The 18749-nt window shown below is 36.4% G+C and overlaps 1 non-coding gene and 1 pseudogene across 1 annotated transcript; one reads left to right on the top strand and one right to left on the bottom strand.

Annotated features, from left to right (window-relative positions):
- The window catches only part of LOC145566511 (uncharacterized), a 252110-nt pseudogene that overhangs the window by 44906 nt on the left and 188455 nt on the right, over positions 1-18749 (bottom strand).
- On the top strand, positions 11683-11788 carry LOC145569539 (small nucleolar RNA R71). Its single transcript, XR_014096135.1, has one exon. It is a non-coding gene; the product is annotated as a small nucleolar RNA R71 (small nucleolar RNA).

Below are 18749 nucleotides of genomic sequence, written 5' to 3' on the forward strand. Positions count from 1 at the left end.
ATATTATAGCCTAATCTTGACTGAACCCTTCGGGTCACACCTAAGCAACTAACGATCCGATATGACGAATTAATCCAAAAGGAATTAATGAGTCACTCGAGTATTATGAGCAAAGACGTCGGATTCCGAGCTTAGAGCGTCAGAACCGAATCTCAAATGTCGAGCAAAAATTTAGGAATTGGCGAGACGGGAAAATGCTTCAAGTAACAAGTAAAAAACCTAGCTACGCGGAAGTCTAGGGAAGCGTGCAAAATAGAAGCACGGCACGTGACAGCACAAGTGGTAGCACACATGGCAGCACACCATGTGGCAGCGCAAGTTGGCAGAACACGTGACCCGGGTGACAGGTCATGGATGCGGGCCGAAGGGTGGCGGCCCAACTAAACCCATCTTAAGGCTCAAGGTTAGGTGCCACATGCTTAGCTCACAATGGATGTGAGTTGCCTTGGGGAGCAAGTAAGGAAGTGGTCCTCACGTAACCATTTGGCACTTGTTAGTTGGTGATTCCTTGGTTTATCTAACTAGGAATTGAATTCAACATTCTTTCCATGTGGGATCTTTTTGAGAAAAATTCCCTCGTTAAAAGATAAGAGGAATTCACAAGGAAGCACTCCTTATAAATAGCTAAGGCATACCTTGGGATTGTTCACTTGAGTAGGAAATCAAAAAGGCATCTCCATTTCAGAGATAGCCTTTAAGTTCATCTAATACTCGAGTAGTATTTTGGTCCGACTCGGCTAAACTCTGAGTAAGAGACCGATCGGGTCGAATTACGGATGGATACCGTAGGAGGTCTCTGCACTTGCAAGAATTGGTTTTGAAGTAAGAGCTCTGGGTGTGAGCGAAGCATGCGACAAGGGTAAGATATTTTTTTTCTCTCTTTCTTGTTATTTATGTCATTTAGTTATATTAATTGCTAGCGGGTCTTGGGGGTCAGGTTTTGTTTTGCGGTGAGTTAGACTTATCGAAACCCACAGCGGTATCAGAGCCTTGCTCATTTATTTTTGTAACTAAAATTTTAAAGGTTTTAAAATGTATTTAATTTCTGGTTGTGTTGCTAATTAGATTAGTAGCTCCATTTTATTAATTTTAATCTCATTTCATTTAGAATTTCTACTCCAGAACCCAGATTTTCGCCCAAGACTAGTGAATTTTGGGTTCAATCGATATTCTGAAAACATTCTGATCTTTTCAAGGTTGCGATAAAGCCAATTTCTGCCCAGAAATGCCTATTCAGTTCGAGGGATATTTCGTTTTAACGAAAATTTTTAAATCTTTTAATTCTTGAATCTTAATGGCATATTAATTGTGATTATGCATTTGGATATTTCCTTTATGCTTCTGTAATTTTAGACCACTTTTGAGCATAATTACTTGGTAGTAATTGGTGCTTAATAGTTGGCTCAAATTTTCACATAATTGCAAATAAATTGCTTTAAGTGTGAAAAGTTTGTATTTTGAGGCTCTTAAGTACTAAAGATTCAATCTTTAATTATTTTAAGTGAATGGAACTTTGCGTTACTAAATTCCATGTATGTTTATTGAACTTTTTTTTTATTTAATCATTTATTAAGTTGATTAGAATCATAAAGTTTCAAACTTGTGATAGAATTTTCATTAATCTTCATATTGGAAGACATAATTTTCAAGGATTCACAAGTTAAAGTTGGAATCTTTATTTGAATATTTATGTTCATAATTCCAACTCTCTTTTAATTTTGTCAAATCTCATAATTATGTTTTTTTTGTTATATTAATGGTCAGAATAGTCCTTTTTCATTTTATGTTGCACCAAGTTGAACCAAATTTTATTAAAGAATAGTACTTGCAATTAATTTGGTTTAGTGCACATGAATGATTTTATTTCCCCGGTGTCTAGCACACCTAGCTGAGAGGCTTGATGTTAAGCACTTTGGGTTTTAGGGATATATTATTTTTGCGTTTTGACGGTATTAATTATTTTAAAATTATTTTAATTAAATTTTGGAGGCTAGGCCTCGGTTTTGAGCGGCACTTGGAAAATTTTATTATGGCAAAATTTTGGGTTACCAGCTTAATTAATTTGATTAATTAAGTTGGATGCGGAATTTAGTGGGAGCTTCAATTTTGAATTGAGCTTAATCACATAATCGGTTAAACAACTTTGACTAGTTTTAATTAGGCGTGTTAATCGGATTAACCACCTAAATAAGTCACTAGTTTACGCGTATTTATGCATTATTACTCGTTTATCGTTGTAAAATGCATGGGCCATTCACATAGAGTGAATGGATGAATGAAATTTATATTCTCTCACAGGTTTTATAAAATGGCAACTAGTGGGGCCTGATTAGGATAGAAAATACGCATTGCGTTCCGTCATGTATTTTTGTAAATCTAAATACGGTCCGCGAACCATTGAGTATTTTTGTACCTTAATATTTAGATTAGTCCTAATCGTAGATACTACTATTTGCATTTTTTGGTTATGTCTTGAAGACGGAGGTTCTTGGAAGACGAAGCCATGAAGTTGCAAGAGAATACCCTTGAAGAGTTGAAGACTCAAGAGGTCATGCTAGTTGCCAAATGCATCATTTACTTATGTTTTTGATATATATTATAGCTTATATATATGAACAATATGTTAGATGCATGTCTAGGATTTGGAATGTTATGATGATTAATTAAATTCACATAAATCAACCATCATTGAAACCCTAGGTCCCTATAATATTGAGTAAAACTTGCCATTCCAAAACAACACTTATCGGCCTAATGAGACTAGTGATGGGCTACGCCAAAGCAAGGCATCACTATTATTCCTAGGAACGTAAGGTATGTTGATGGGTTTGCCAAAGCAAGACATCCCATACATGTTGGTTTTGGTTAGACTCAACGATATGAGTGATGGAGTCCTAACATGTCGTGGCAAAGGAGATAAATTGTTGAGAGATCATTAGATGCGACAATTTATCTAACCAAGAGTGGCTTGGAGCCATTAGCAAGAGTTGCTTACCTTAGAATAATAAGTGTTAAGACAAGCCGAAGCATGCTTAATCACTCATTAATTCTTTGGATCTTGGAATCGCCTTATTCTCGCAAAATGGGGAGAAATTTAATGTGTGGTTAAGACGCTTAATAAGATTGAAAGTTTGCATGAATGCTTTTAAATTTCAAACTTATTATGTTATTTTCTTGTTAAATAGTTATACTTTGCACTTATATTTGTAGAATCCTAAATCAAATTATATTATTATTAAAGATTGGCCTGGTAAAGGAAATCTTGGAGAATAGTTCTCCAAGAAGGAAAGTCATTTCTAAAATACAATTCTCATAAATGACTTTTATAAACTAAATCCGTAAGGACGGTTGGACATCATGTATTCAAAATACTAGGTAGTTTTGATAAACATGAAATATTAACTTATAAACTCAAATTGTCAATGCTTGACAACCAACATATCTTTTTGCTTTAAACACTAGTGAATATAACTCATTAATGTATTAATTCAAGTACGAATTAAAGGAAAATATGGAACTTTATTATACGACGCACTAGATGCTTAATTATGCCTAACAAAGTATAAAAGTCAAAACACTTAAAGAAACCATTCTTAAAGGTTGTGAGATGATGTATAAATAAGAAATATAGGAAACTAGGAAGAAAGAAAAGGAATAAAATTCCATTTCTACTAAAGAGTTCATGTTATTATAGTTATTTTAGCAAGTCATTATCTTCACAAGTATCGGATATTGCTTGAGTGTTTCACTTTGAAAGTGACCTCAAACTATTGAAGTAAAGCTAAGTAATTGACTTACAAGCTTAGAATGAAGCAAGAAGTGCTACATCAGTTGTAAGATCGTATGCTTTGTTTAAAGATCTTTTAAAAACTAAGGCTGGAACAAATAATGGTTATTATTATGTTCCATAATCAGCAACCAATCCATTAACACACAAAAAGACTCGCATTCAATATAAACAGCAATAGTTGCAAATTTATTTGAATGGCATGGTTATCCAAGCCAAGAGTCAAGAATGCTTGATTATAAACAAACATTTCTCTAACATGATAAACTCACAAAGTTCAAGTCATGGGCATGATTTGCGTTACGAACATCTTTAGCAATGTCACATTAACAAGAACGTACTCAAGGCTATATAGGCTCTTGAAAGTTGATCAATTTGGAATTGTTCTAAGACAAGCAAGTCTTACTTGTTGAAACCGACAAAGCGAAGAGCTATTGTTCTTGGTATAGACAATTGACTCAGAAAGCTAAAGAGAATTCAGTTACTTCAACGTTTCACAAAGATTTTGAAAGAATATGGCTATATTCATCAAATGTGAACAAACTTGACTTAAGCAACTCAAGAGTTCAATGAAGTACAGAATCGACTTGGAAAGATGTCAAGACGTCTAGATTAGATCGAGCGATGTTTTCTTTAGCCAAGCGTGATCAACTCAAAGTTATGAATGGAAATTTTCATAAATAACTCCACAGAGGTCATAGTATGTCTTCACGGGGACCTCGATGTCATTTGAAAATAACTCAAACGATGATGGATCACATCCCTTCCTACAAAAATCTTAAAGATTTGCACACTAATGTTACACTAAATAAAATGTCGAAGCTAAGAAAGAATGTCATATTCAACTGTGGGTAGAAATAACTTCTATACATCTTTTCAAGTATATGTCTAAACCTCTTAGCCTCAGTGGGAGGTCACTGGCTCAGTGAGAGCTAAGTGACTTAGTGGGAGCTCACCGGCTTAGCAAGAGCTAGGTAGCTTAGTGGGAGCTTAATGACTCATTAAAGGCTAAGATAGCTCAAGTAGGAGCTAACTGTTTGTTTCACAACAAACTTTTACCCAAAGATAATATACATGTCCTTTTGTAAGCATTCAAGTGAGACTACGGGAATTACCTCCACGACCTAATTGAGAACATAATGTTTGTTTCTCTAAGTGGTATCTTTCTGGAAAGTAACACATTTCCGAAATGACAAGTGGGAGAAAAATGAACTCGATGACCATCGAGCTTAGCAACAAACCAGAACTGAGAATCTCGGAAGACTCAAAAGGGCTTGATGAGAATGATTGATGTGTGGTAAACTAGGTCGTTAAAATCTAAAGAACCACCAATAAAACAATTAATAAAGTCAAACTTATTCCTAGTATAGGACAAGTCCGAGTAGAACCACGAGGAACGAGAGGGAGAATGCTATAGCCTATGATCAAGCTACTTCGAAGAATGAGAGGTGAATTGAGTCGTGTTTATAGGTTTCAACAAACTAATCAAATCAAGAAAATCAATATGCTAAACACTAGGGATTAAGGTTCCACATGCAAGCTCAATGATCATGCCAATCGATGAATAACTCAATTGATTCAAACATTGCAAAGGACAAACAATAGTTGCAATTAATAGAATTCAAGAGCTATCCCCTATAAGTCAAGCTAGGGTTCACTACGAATGACTAACAAGGAAAATCACAATCAAATTCAACCAATTAAAGCAATTCTCAAATAAATGGTTCATGTCATTGAAATTTGCTATGCAATCTAGCTTAATCATCTAGGTTGATCACTCCTAATCAAATTAATCAAATGCACAACTATGTCAACCAATTTAATTGCAACAATTTAATCAACAAAGAATCATCACCTAGCAAAAATCATCAATTAAGCATGCTTCCCCTTCTCCCTAGTTATTAATCTACTCACAAAACATAATGGAATTGATAAACTAACAAAGCAAATTGAATCACAACTATCATCATTTCAAGCTTAATCAAAAAGAAAATCAAATTCACCAAATTCTCAAACCAAAGATCAACAATCAAATCAAACATTCAAGAACTAAAGGAATAATCAAGCAAAAGTATTCAAAGAAAGAAATTCTTACTAATTTTGATTGATTGATGATGAAATCCAAGCTCAAAGATGTAATTTGAAATACAAAACAAGTAATCTAATGTTTTTCTCTCTACTTTCTCTTTCTACTAAATCTTGAAATAAATCTCAAGTACAAGTGAAAACGTCATCCCCCTAAAAAAGGAAAAGTCAAGGGGTATATATAGTAAAACGAGCGTGGGAGCTCGAATGGTGGCCGTGCGCACGCACCGTAGGCTCGTGCGCGCGCACGCACAGGGGGGCCTGGGCGCGCGCACCCCTACTGTGGTGTTGCGGCGTGCGTGGCTACTCTTGCTTGCTTGTAGTCCCTTGCGTGAAGTCTTGCTCCTAGAGCTCTCATGCATCCCTATTGACGGTGCTCTCGTGATGATGCCCGCGAGGAGGGCAGCCCTTGATTTTCACATATTTACGTGTCCATGATCTAGAATCGATGAGAGCGCAACCTTGAGAGCGCGGAAAATAAAACTTTGAAACTTCACCTACAAAAATTCAAGTAAAAATAAGGGAGAAAGAAAAATGAATGGAATCTAATCTAAAGTAACAAATTAAGAACAAAAATCATGAAAACTCATAAAAGTAAATGAAAAACCAAAATGAATTATTAAGACGGAAAATAAAAGAAAACTAGAAAAATTATATGAAAATAAAGCAAGAAAATGTAGAAAAAGGAACTAAAACTACTTTATTAAGCGCCATAAATGACGCTCATCAAATTCCCCCAAGCTAAACTTTTGCTCGTCCCCGAGCAAAACAAGATCAAACCCAAGGAAAGATGATGACATTATTGAAGCAAAGAAAGAAACAAGAATACTAAAGAAGATGAGAATATACACTAACTCACTTTCGTAGGAATCACGATCAATTTTAGTAACCAAAGGCAAGCCATTAAAACCCCTAGATCACTCTAGAGGACGAGTAATGCACTCGTAAGGGTTTCCTAAGAAAATAACCCATAACTCTCAAGTAAAATGAGGCAAAGCACAAAAAAAGGAGAAAAGAGAAAGTTAAAACCAAAAGGAAGAAAAATTGCTCTTATAATGGAGTTTTACAAATAGACAAAACACAAGTAGATACCAAGCTTTCTAAAAAAACAAGGGTAGGCACGTTCCGAGATATCTAAGGTTGATTGAAACATAAAACATGCTAAGCATAGATAACTATTAAGACACAATTCACTTTCATCTCAAAAATTTTTTTTAGCACGTTCTCCCAATTAGCTTCAAATCTACCTTTAGTGAGCATCTCAATGGTTCCTCGAAGGAACCGGAAAAAGAAAGAGATTTGAGGCTACTCGACGTCTCGACCATTTCATACCGCTCTATAAGCTTGACCTACATCTCCCTCCACCGACTTGTGACTCAACCACAAAGGTCAAAAGGTCTTGGGAAGGGTTGTAATATATGGGCGAAAAGGGTGAGGGTAGGCTAAAATTTGAAATTATGTACAAAATGCGACCCATTATCACTTGTTACCGCCTTGGGCACACCGAATCTCTGGAAGATGTTTTGCTTGAATAGCTTCATCACCGCCTTGTGGTCATTTATAGGGGAGTCAATGGCCTCAACCCATTTAGAAACATAATCGAACGCCACAAGGATGTATTGGTTTCCAAAAGAAGAAGGGAATGGTCCCATGAAGTCAATGCCCCATACATCGAAAACTTCCAACTCGAGGATGGGTTGTTGAGGCATCTCATTCCTCTTTGAAATGTTTTCGGTCCTTTGGCACGTATCACAAGACTTGATGAAACACCATGTATCCTTAAAAAGATGTGGCCACCATAAACGGTTTTGGAAACTCCCATGTGACCACCACTAGGATCCGAGTGGCACATCTTCAAGAAATTCGGCACTTCTTCACTTGGAATGCAACGACGGAGCAAGCCATGAACTCCTCGCTAATACAAAATTGGATCATCCCACATATAGTGTCAAGCTTCTCTCTTAAGCTTCTTTCTTTGATTCTTCGAAAATGAAGGTGGAAACTCCCCACGTGATAGAAAATTAACCAAATCGGCGAACCAAGGGAGTGCCTTCACATCAATGGCATATAAAAAATCACCAAGCATTTTATCTTTGATATATCTTCGATAGGGGAACCATCATCTTGGACTTGGAAGTCCTCAAGGCGAGAAAGGTGATCCGCCACAACATTCTCCGCCCCTTTCTTATCTCTAACCTCAATATCAAAGGTTTGAATTTCAAGCACCCACCGAAGTAATATAGGCTTTGATTCCTTCTTAGCAAAGAGATATTTGAGAGCCACATGATCCGTGAAAAAAATGGTCTTGGAACCCAACAAATAACAACGGAATTTCTCAAAAGCATGCACAATTGCCAAAAACTCCTTTTCTGTTGTTGTGTAATTTCGTTGAGCTCCATTGAGGGTTTTTGACATATAATAGATGACATGGAGCTTCTTAACAACCCTTTGACCCAAAACACCTCCAATAGCCGTATCACTAGCATCACACATCAATTCAAAAGGTAAATCCCATCTCAGGGCTTGGACTATGGGAGTGGAAGTCAAAGCTTTCTTCAATTTGTTGAATGCTTCCAAGCATCTATCATCAAACACGAACTAAACATCCTTTTGAAAAAGATCATTGAGGTGCTTGGCAATTAGAAAGAAATCCTTCATGAATCTCCTATAAAACTCGGTATATCCCAAGAAAGATCTCACACCTTTTACATTGACCAGAGGTGGTAGCTTTTCAATGACTCCAATCTTTGCTTGGTCCACCTCTATTCCTTTGTGGGAGGTCTTATGACCAAGGACAATGCCTTCCTCAACCATAAAGTGACATTTCTCCCAATTCAAGACTAGATTCACTTTCTCACACCAAGCAAAACACTTTTCAAGGTTCTCAAGGCAAGCTTCAAATGAAACACCTCCCACCGAAAAATCATCCATGAACACTTCCATTTCCTCTTCCAACATATCTCCAAATATGCTGATCATACACCGTTGGTAGGTGGCGGTGGCGTTGCAAAGCCCAAATGGCATTCTCCTATAAGAAAAGGTTTCATATGGGCAAGTAAAAGTTGTTTTCTCTTGGTATCCGAGTGAATGGGAATTTGAAAGAAACCGGAATAACCATCAAGAAACACAATAATACTTATGCCTTATTAGTCTTTCAAGCATTTGATCAATGAAGGGAAGGGGGAAATGATCCTTTTTGGTGGATGTGTTTAGACGTCGATAATCTATACACATCCTCCATCCCGTGACCGTCCTTGTAGGAATGAGCTCACCTTTCTCAATCTCCACAACGGTCATGCCTCCTTTCTTTGGGACAATGTGGACCGGGGAAACCCACCTTGAGCTAGAGATGGGGAATATGATTACCGCATCTAATAGCTTGGTGATTTCCTTCTTAACTACTTCCCCCATTTAAGGGTGAAGTTTTCGTTGTCTTTCAATGCTTGGTGAGGCATTATCCTCAAGAGTGATGTGGTGCATGCATAAAGCGGGACTAATACCCTTGAGGTCATTAATGGTATAGCCCAAAGCACCTTGGAGCTTTCTCAACACACCACACAACTTTTGAGCTTGGCTCTCACTCAAGGGGGAACTAATAATCACAGGAAAAGTTGAGTTAGGGCCTAAGAATTCATACCTAAGGTGTGATGGAAGAGGTTTGAGCTCAACCATGGGGACACCTTTATCTTCTTTTGTTGTAGCCACTTGCAATGCTTCTTGGCTAGTGATGTTCATTCACATTTGCTCATCGACGTCTTCAAGGCTCCCATTGAGCAAATATTCATACAAAGCCATCTCTTTGTTAGGAACACCTATCTTTTCCTTATTCAACAAAACATTCTCAAGAGCATCATTAGAGGTGAGGAATTGCTCATGCATAGAAGACACAACATGATCAAGAGAGTCAATCATCATACAATTCTCCAAGAAAGAACTTAGATACTTCATGCTATCATTCAAGTCAAATTCAATCACCTCATCTCCTACCATAAGTGAAATTTTACCACTCTTGACATCGATCATAGTACCCGAGGTATCAAGAAAGGGTCTACCAAGAATGATAGGAATGCTAGAATCTTCATTCATTTCAATAACTATAAAATCCACCGGAATAACAAATTTTCCAACCCTCAAAAGGACATCTTCTACCTTACCCATTGGAAACTTGATTGATCTATCGGCCAATTGCAAGGTGATGTTGGTAGGCAAGAGTTCCCCTAGTTCAAGTCTTTGGTAAACCAAATATGGCATAAGGCTAACACTAGCTCCTAGATCACAGAAGGCATTATCGATTTGCATTTTGTAAATAGCACAAGGGATGGAAAAGTTTCCGGGATCTTTTAGCTTCGGTGGCATCTTGTTCATTATGATTACACTACAATTCTCGGTCAAGTTCACTGTCTCCGCAACATCGTAAGTCCTCCTACCACTCAAAATGTTTTTAAGGAATTTTGCATAATTCGGCATTTGGGTGACAACATCGGTAAATGGTAGAGAAAGATGAAGTTGTTTGAGCATGTCAATAAATCTTCCAAATTGTTCATCTAACTTGTGTGTCATGAATCTTTGGGGATAAGGAAGCTTGGGTTTCACAACTTCTCTCTCTTCCTTCACCTCCTTAGGTGGCTCTACCATTACTTCACTCAAAGATGCACCATCTCCCTCATCCTTAACTAAAACCTCCTTGGCACCCTCCTTACTCTTACTCTTGCTAGGAAAACTCTCCTCAAGTACCCTACCACTCCTCGTGACTATGGAATTAATGGGCCTCTTAGGGTCTAAGCCTTGAGAGGGTAAAGAAGAAGGGCTTGCTTGGTCTTTCAAAGCATTGGCAAGTTGAGAAATTTGATTTTCAAGCATCTTATTGTGGGTCATTATTTCATTAAACTTCTTATCACTCACCGCCATGTAAGTGTTCAACAACTTGGTTTGGTTTTCAATGATTTCCTTCAAGTTAGTCTTAGAAGAAGAAGAGGGTTGAACATAGGAATTATAACTTTGGGTCTTTGGAGCAAAACCGGGTGGGGGACCCCTTTGAGCATTGTTTGGAAAATTTCACCTATTTAATTGTTCCGATTACCTCTATTTTGATTTTGACCATAACCTTGGTTATGATTACCATAATTTTGTTTTGATTTTGGCCACCATAACCTTGGTTGTTATAGATACCTCGAGAGTTTTGGTTCCCTTAGTTCCTATTACCACCACTTTTGTTATAGTTGTCAATATTTCCATGGTTGTTGTAATTCCTATTGCATTGACCCCTTTGATTTTCAAACCTTGAATCATTATTATTTGACACATAGTTCACATGCTCATTCACATTTCCATCTTGATTATCACAAACATCCATACAAGCATGAGGGGAATTAGAAGCATCATGATCATATGATCCACAAACATCACAAAACAAGCAACCACTAGGCATGTTACTAGAAGAGGGAGAAGGTTGAGAATTAGAAGACATACCTCTCCCCTAAGATTTGAAGGGAAGATTCGAAACTTAGGAGGTAGCACTTTTCAACTTTGCCTTGATAGCGGACATTTCCTTCCCCAAGTTTGTCATTTGTGAGGACAAGTTGTTTATGGCATTAAGAAGATCAACCGAGTACACCGAATAACTACTCTTGCTAGTTGACTCCCTTTCACCATCTTGCGAAAACCTATAGTACCTCACAACGTCTTCAATTATGTCTACCACTTCCTCCTCCGTTTTATTCATAATGGGACCTCCGGCTCCTCCATCAAGACAGGACTTTCCTTGAGGACTTAAGCCACCGTAGAAGATTTGAATAATTTGGTAAGTAGGAATTCCGTGGTGAGGACATTCTCTTTGATACTCCTTATATCTCTCCCATGCTTCATTGAGGCTTTCACTAGACTTTTGCTTGAAACCTTGAATCAAAGCTCTAGCCTCCGCCGTTTTCTTTTGTAGGTAGAAACGGGATAAAAATTCCTTGGTCACTTCGTCCCATATCCTTAGAGAATTGGGTTTGACTTCCTTGTCTAACCATTCCAAGGCATGCCCTATGAGAGAAAAAGGAAAAAGCTTATGGCAGATGAATTCTTGGTAAATTCCATTCACTTTGATAGTGTTGCAATATTTTTCGAACTCTTTGAGATGGTTTAGTGGGCTTTCATGTTTAGCCCCACTAAATTGTCGCCTCTCTATCAAAGTGATCATTGCCAGCCTTATTTTGAAGTCATTTTCCGGTGTTGTAGGTGGAGTAATCCCACTGTCAAACTTATATGCACCCGGAATCCCCAATTCCTTCAACGCCACCCTTGGATTTTCTTCCATCCTTGCTTGTTCTTCTTGTTGTGATTCCTCTTCATTTAGAGGGCTAGAACTCAAAGAACGTCTAGCAACTCTTATCCTTGTAATTGGATTAAGTGGCACTAGTGAACGACTATGTGCTCTACGTATACAATCTTAAAAGAAACAATTAGTAGCACCTCTACAAATGTAGCCAAAAAGAGAAAAATCTTTTTGTATTTTCCAATTAAAAATGAAGTAGACTCAACAACTATAGCAAAGCACCAATATCATTTCCCGACAACGGTGCCATTTTGATGTGGGGTAATCTAGGTCATTGAAATCTAAAGAACCATCAATGAAACAATTAAGAAAGTCAAACTTATTCCTAGTATAGGACAAGTCTGAGTCGAACTACGAGGTACGAGAGGGAAAATGCTATAGCCTATGATCAAGCTACTTCGAAGAATGAGAGGTGAATTGAGTTGTGACTAAGGTTTCAATCAACTAATCAAATCAATAAAATCAATATGTTAAACACTAGGGATTAAGGTTCCACATGCAAGCTCAATGATCATGCCAATCGATGAATAACTCAATTGATCCAAACGTTGCAAAGGACAAACAATACTTGCAATTAATAGAATTCAAGAGCTTTCTCCTATAAGTCAAGCTAGGGTTCACTACGAATGACTAACAAGGAAAATCACAATCAAATTCAACCAACTATAGCAATTCTCAAATCAAGGGTTCATGTCATTGAAATTTGCTATGCAATCTAGATTAATCATCTAGGTTGATCACTCCTAATCAAATTAACCACATGCACAACTATGTCAACCAATTTAATTGCAACAATTCAATCAACCAAGAATCATTAACTAGCAAAAATCATCAATCAAGCATGCTTTCCCTTCTCCCTAGCTACTAATTTACTCACAAAACATAATGGAATTCAAAAACAAAGAAAATTGAATCACAACTATTATCATTTCAAGCTTAATCAAAAAGAAAATCTAATTAAAAAAATTCTCAAATCAAAGATCAAAAATCAAATCAAACATACAAGAATTAAAGGAAAGATCAAGCAAAAGTAAATTCAAAGAAAGAAATTCTCACTAATTTTCATTGATTAATGATGAAATCCAAGCTCAAAGATGTAATTTGAAGTACAAAACAAGTAATCTAAAGTTTCTCTGTCTACTAATCTGGAAATAAGTCTCAAGTACAAGTGAAAACGTCATCCCCCTAAAAAAGGAAAAGTCAAGGGGTATATATAGTAAAACGAGCGTAGGGGCTCGGAGGGTGGCCGTGCGCACGCACCACAGGCCCGTGCGTGCGCACGCACAAGGGGGGCCTGCGCGCGCACCCCTTCTATTGTGTTGCGGCGTATGCGGCTCCTCTTGCTTGCTTGTAGTCCCTTACGTGAATTCTTGCTCCTGGCGCTCTCGTGCATCCCTATCGACGGTGCTCTCGTGATGATGCGCATGAGGAGGGAAGCCCTTGATCTTCACATATTTGCGTGTTCATGATTTAAAATCGATGAGAGCCCAACCGCGAGAGAGTGACAAATAAAACTTTGAAACTTCACCTATAAAAATTCAATTAAAAATAACGGAGAAAGCAAAATGAATTGAAACTAAATTAAAGTAAAAAATTAAGAACAAAAATCATGAAAAACTCATAAAAGTAAATGAAAAACCAAAATGAGTTATAAAGATGGAAAATAAAAGAAAACTAGAAAAATTATATGAAAATAAAACAACAAAATATAGAAAAAGGAACTAAAAGCAACTCTATTGAGCACCATAAATGACGCTCATCAATGATTGATCAAGAAAACTCAAACGGACATTAAAAGTGCCTTAAAAGAGAATTCATTACTCATAAAAACATCAGAAATGATAGAGTAAGATCAACATAATCAAAGTGCCTTGAAAGTGCCTTGCAATTACCCCGTATGGGTATAGAATTCACCAAAGGCTTGGATTGAATCCTATAAATTTCTATTAAGTTAGAAATAAACCTAAGACTTGCAAGCATACTATTTACTATTAGATAGTAAGGGAATAATGCCTTGTAAGATAGCTACGACAAATCCAAATTCCAAATAATTGTTAGAGGCCATAAAATCCGAAATAGACTCCATGTTTGAAAATCACGATTAAAACTAGATTAAATTGCATGAAGGGTGAAAGACCTATCAATCGCAAATAAGTTTTCAAGGAGAAAACTAACAAATGTGGAAATGTATATGCATACATAGTTAAATTAGTTGAAAAGGATATAATTAAATTCACGGAGTTGATTTTAATAAAAATTTATTTACCAATCGGAATGCTCAACTCTTTTAATGATTATTCTAGCAAAATTGCACATATGAAATATGGCAAAATAGATACCAAAACCGTCTTCCTAAAATAGGATTTTGGAAGTGACTATGAAAATAGTCTAAGGGTTTTGAAAATCTAAATAATGCTAGATTTGAAAGCAAGCTCAAGAAATCCATTATACTAAAAAAACCATATTCCTAAAATTACTCCAACTTAGTTTGAATCAATAAAGCAACACACCCCCTTGATTCAAACTCACACACGCTAAACCTTGTTATTGTCTTCGGTATTCCATCTTACAATGGACTTCAACTTGAACTTGTCATATTTTGATCTCAACACGAACACTTAACCGCACACTCGACTTTGGAAGAGCTTGCAATCTTCCTCTTCATATTTCGTAACATCTTGCTAGACGTTTATATTTGTGATGCACATTTCATCACCTACAAATAATTTGTTGATGCGCATTATCACCAACATTATATTCTCGGAGCACTTCTATCTGCACAACCAAACCTCAACATTTTTTGTTGATGCACTTCTCATTAACTACTCAATCTTATTAATAAACTTTTTCACCAACTTACATTCAATGGAGCACATCTCTCCATTAAATCTCTTTGATATTGTCCTCCAATTGACCATGTCACCTTGCATTATACCAACGCATTTTGGTATTAATTATCTTGGAAACCGTCTCTGCATTGATTACGACTTCCACATTCGTAAAGATTATGCAACCTTTACCTCAAAACAATTTTCGCCCTCTTTTTCACGGGATTATTAAATCCAATCTTATGGGCTAAAAGGGAACCCATCAACACACCAAATCAACCATTACTTCCATGGTTAAACACAAAAAACACTCACTTAAAAATCTTTCACTCAAACAATAAAAATATTGCTCATGAACAGTGAGATCAAGCTGCTTTGCTTGTCTGACTTTCTCTTAATAATTTTTTTTTATTTCACTTACTTTTTCTCTCTCTCTCTCTCCTTTTTTTCATCTTTCTCCCATCCCGGACCTAACCTGAAGCTCTTGATACCATGTTGAAACTATAAATTAAGAGATGAGAGAGGGGAAATTTGATAAACTGTTTTAATATATTATTGCTATATAAAAATGATTTACATCCATTTGTTTAAATAGGCTAATGATAAAAACTAACAAAGCTAAATATTAGGAAACCACTACTAACACTTACCCACTAATAACTCAACTAGATATTTAAGACTACTAAGTCCTTAACGTAACACTAAAAAACCATATTCCTAAATTACTCCAACTTAGTTTGAATCAATAAACCAACACTTCATTGGAGGAGAGAAAGTTCAAAAGTCGTTTCATTGGAAGAGAGAAAACTCAAGAAGCTTTAATGGAGAACTCGGAGTGTGCTTTAGTGGAGGAAACGAGAGGGGAGCCCGCTTAAAGTGAAACTCCAAAGGGAAAAATATGAAAATGTAAGAAAAAATTAGCGGTTTGGAGTAAGTTAGCGGATTTGACCAGCTAATACTAAAATTTTTGTATTTGGTAAGAACTAAGAAGCATTTTTAAATAACATTTCAAAGACAAATAAAGTAATTACGAAACGCTACTCAATTCCGCGTTTTTCTTAGAGCGGTTTGGAAAAATCTTGCACGTTGAAAATTTTACCTAAAAAAGTCTAAAATAACATTAGCATCATTGATCAATGCGTGGAAAGAAAAGGGGATAAATTTAAAAGCTAAATTGCAAACCTGAAGGAAACAAAAGAAATCAAAGCAAAAACATTCATTAAATTTAGCCCAATATTTAAATTTTAAAGGAAAAAAAAAATAGTATTTTTGTTGATCTCTATTCTCTAATAAACTCCGTAACTTAAGGATCAAGGAGTTGAGGGATGGTTAGTACCTCAATCTCCCCCTAGCGTGACTAGGGTTCGATCCTCATCCTCACCCATCATGTGATAGGAGGGGCAGCACGAATCTTATCGTATAAAAAAATTTAATAAACTCGACAACTCGCGATATAGATAGTTTATTTTTTGTTTTTAATTATAATTATTTCACATAAGTAAATTATATTCTTATAAAAATTTAAGTGACCAGTAAATATTTCAAAGTCCTTTTTGGTAAATTTACATACAAATAGCTATCCGCTCACGTCCATTTACCAAGCACATTAACAAAATCAGCTAGTCAGATCAAACTAGTAATACAATCAGCTAACAAAAACCAGCTTAAGCTATTAGCTATCTGCTATTCACCAAACAATGGTTTTAAAGTGTTACATTTTCACAAATACTCCATCCGTTATCGCTTAATGTTGCTCTTACTTTAAGTTATTTGTGATATAATCACTATCAAATTAAGAATAATATTAATAACGAAGGGAATATATAGTTTCAGTAGATTAAATTGATTTTAGGCTAATTTGACTTTTACTACCACTAAAAAACATCACTTTCTATTTATTGATTTTTTTTTAAAATTTTATTTTACCACCATCCATAAGAATAACATATAGATTTTGCAACTACTTAATGATTTTAATTTTCCGTTAGTGGCCCGCCATTAAATTTTTTTCTAGATTTATGTGCCAAAAAATATTTTGTTAAGGTTATAAGTGTCATTTTAATCCAAACTGAACTAGAAATTAGCAAAACGAGACATCTACGTTATTTTCTTTTTTTCAATTTTGAGCTTAATTTGGATCCATAGGGACTAAAATAACCCAACAACTTTATCCAAGCAATTTTTATGGAAAAATGATTAATTGCACGCCAATTAATGCATTTTTTATACAAAAAATGAGGTATTTACGTTATTTTTGTCAATTATGAGCTTAATTTGGAACCTTAAGGGCCAAAGTGACCCCCTAAAAGCTTAACAAAACATTCTTTGGCACACAAATCGAGAAAAAAAATTAAATGCATGACTACTAACGGAATCCTAACTGAAACCGTTAAGTGGTAGCAAAATTTATTTTTGGTGTTAATTGTGGTAGTAAAATAAAATAAAATTTTTGACAAGTAAGCATCATTTGTTTATGATATCAGAGAAAGGTGAGATAGTTGGAAGTATAAAATAGAGCTAGAAAGTCTAACACCAGAGAATGCTTCATGAATGCTTTTGTCCTTGGAAGGCTTATGTCGGATAATGGTTTACTAGCTCATGAGGTTATGTCATTCAGGAATGCTTCTAAGGCCCATAAGAGGTTTCACGCAGGTTTTAAACTTGATATGAATAAGGCCTATGATTGGCTTAACTGGACCTTTCTTTTGCGTACTTTATAGGCCAGCTTCTTCGATTCCATAGCACAACTTTTGTTATTTAGGAAATGCTTGCCTGTCAACATTGACGCCTTTTCCAACATCCCCATCTTGTTCTATCCATGGTTTTAGGTGCGAAGTATCATTCTCTTCATACTCTAGGCTTCGTAAATTTTTCTCGATCATCCTGGGATTGTCGGGGCTTGATGGAGGGGCAGTCTGTTTTGATCAAGGGTTTAGCTTGGAAAGTTGGTTCAGGTTACCAAGTTCAAATCCTTGATGATGATTGGGTTCTTGGAGGTTTGAATGTTAAACTTCTGTTTCTGAGTCAGATGTACCGACTAATTTTTCTACCCTTATAATTTCGTGGTCTGGCGTGTAGGACACTTCTAAGATTCATCGGCTCTTTGACAATCAGTCGGCTCAGCGCATTCTAGTGCTTGAAAGACCACATCGAGCCATGGATGATTTTGTTTACTGGAAATTCTCTTGGGATGGTCGCTTCACCACCAAATCGGCTACTCCTTTTTGGTACGACAATCTGTCGTATCAATAGCTCTTGATCCATGGTGGAAATGCTTTTGCGATCTCCCCATTTTTCCTCGTTTTCAGATGTTTTGCTAGAAGCTACTTCATGATGCATTACCTTTAGTTGCTACTTTACTCAATCTCCAAGGGTCTTCCAATGGATCCGGTCTGTATTTTCTATCGTTCCAACCTTCAGACAACCTCTCATCTTTTCTAAGACTGTCCCTTAATTCGTTCTCTTTGTAATCTAACACTTTTATCTCTAAATGGTACCTTGCCAGATTTCACTCCATTTCCCCACTAGATCGTGGCTGTGGTGTCGTTTTTTCGGAGGTCCAAGGATTTTTTTGGTCTGTTATCTTTTGTTTCCCTACTCTAGGCCATCTGGATTGTTTAGAATAATTATGTTTTCAGGCAGGCAATTTGGTCTTCCTCTTTGTTTCATCATCTTTCTCAGGGATGGACCACTCGAGCTTTTCAAGCGCGGGAGTTTCAACGTCATCTTT

The sequence above is a fragment of the Chenopodium album genome, chromosome 11 (genome assembly GCF_948465745.1).
Source record: "Chenopodium album chromosome 11, dcCheAlbu1.1, whole genome shotgun sequence".
In the NCBI taxonomy this organism is placed as follows: Eukaryota; Viridiplantae; Streptophyta; class Magnoliopsida; order Caryophyllales; family Amaranthaceae; genus Chenopodium; species Chenopodium album.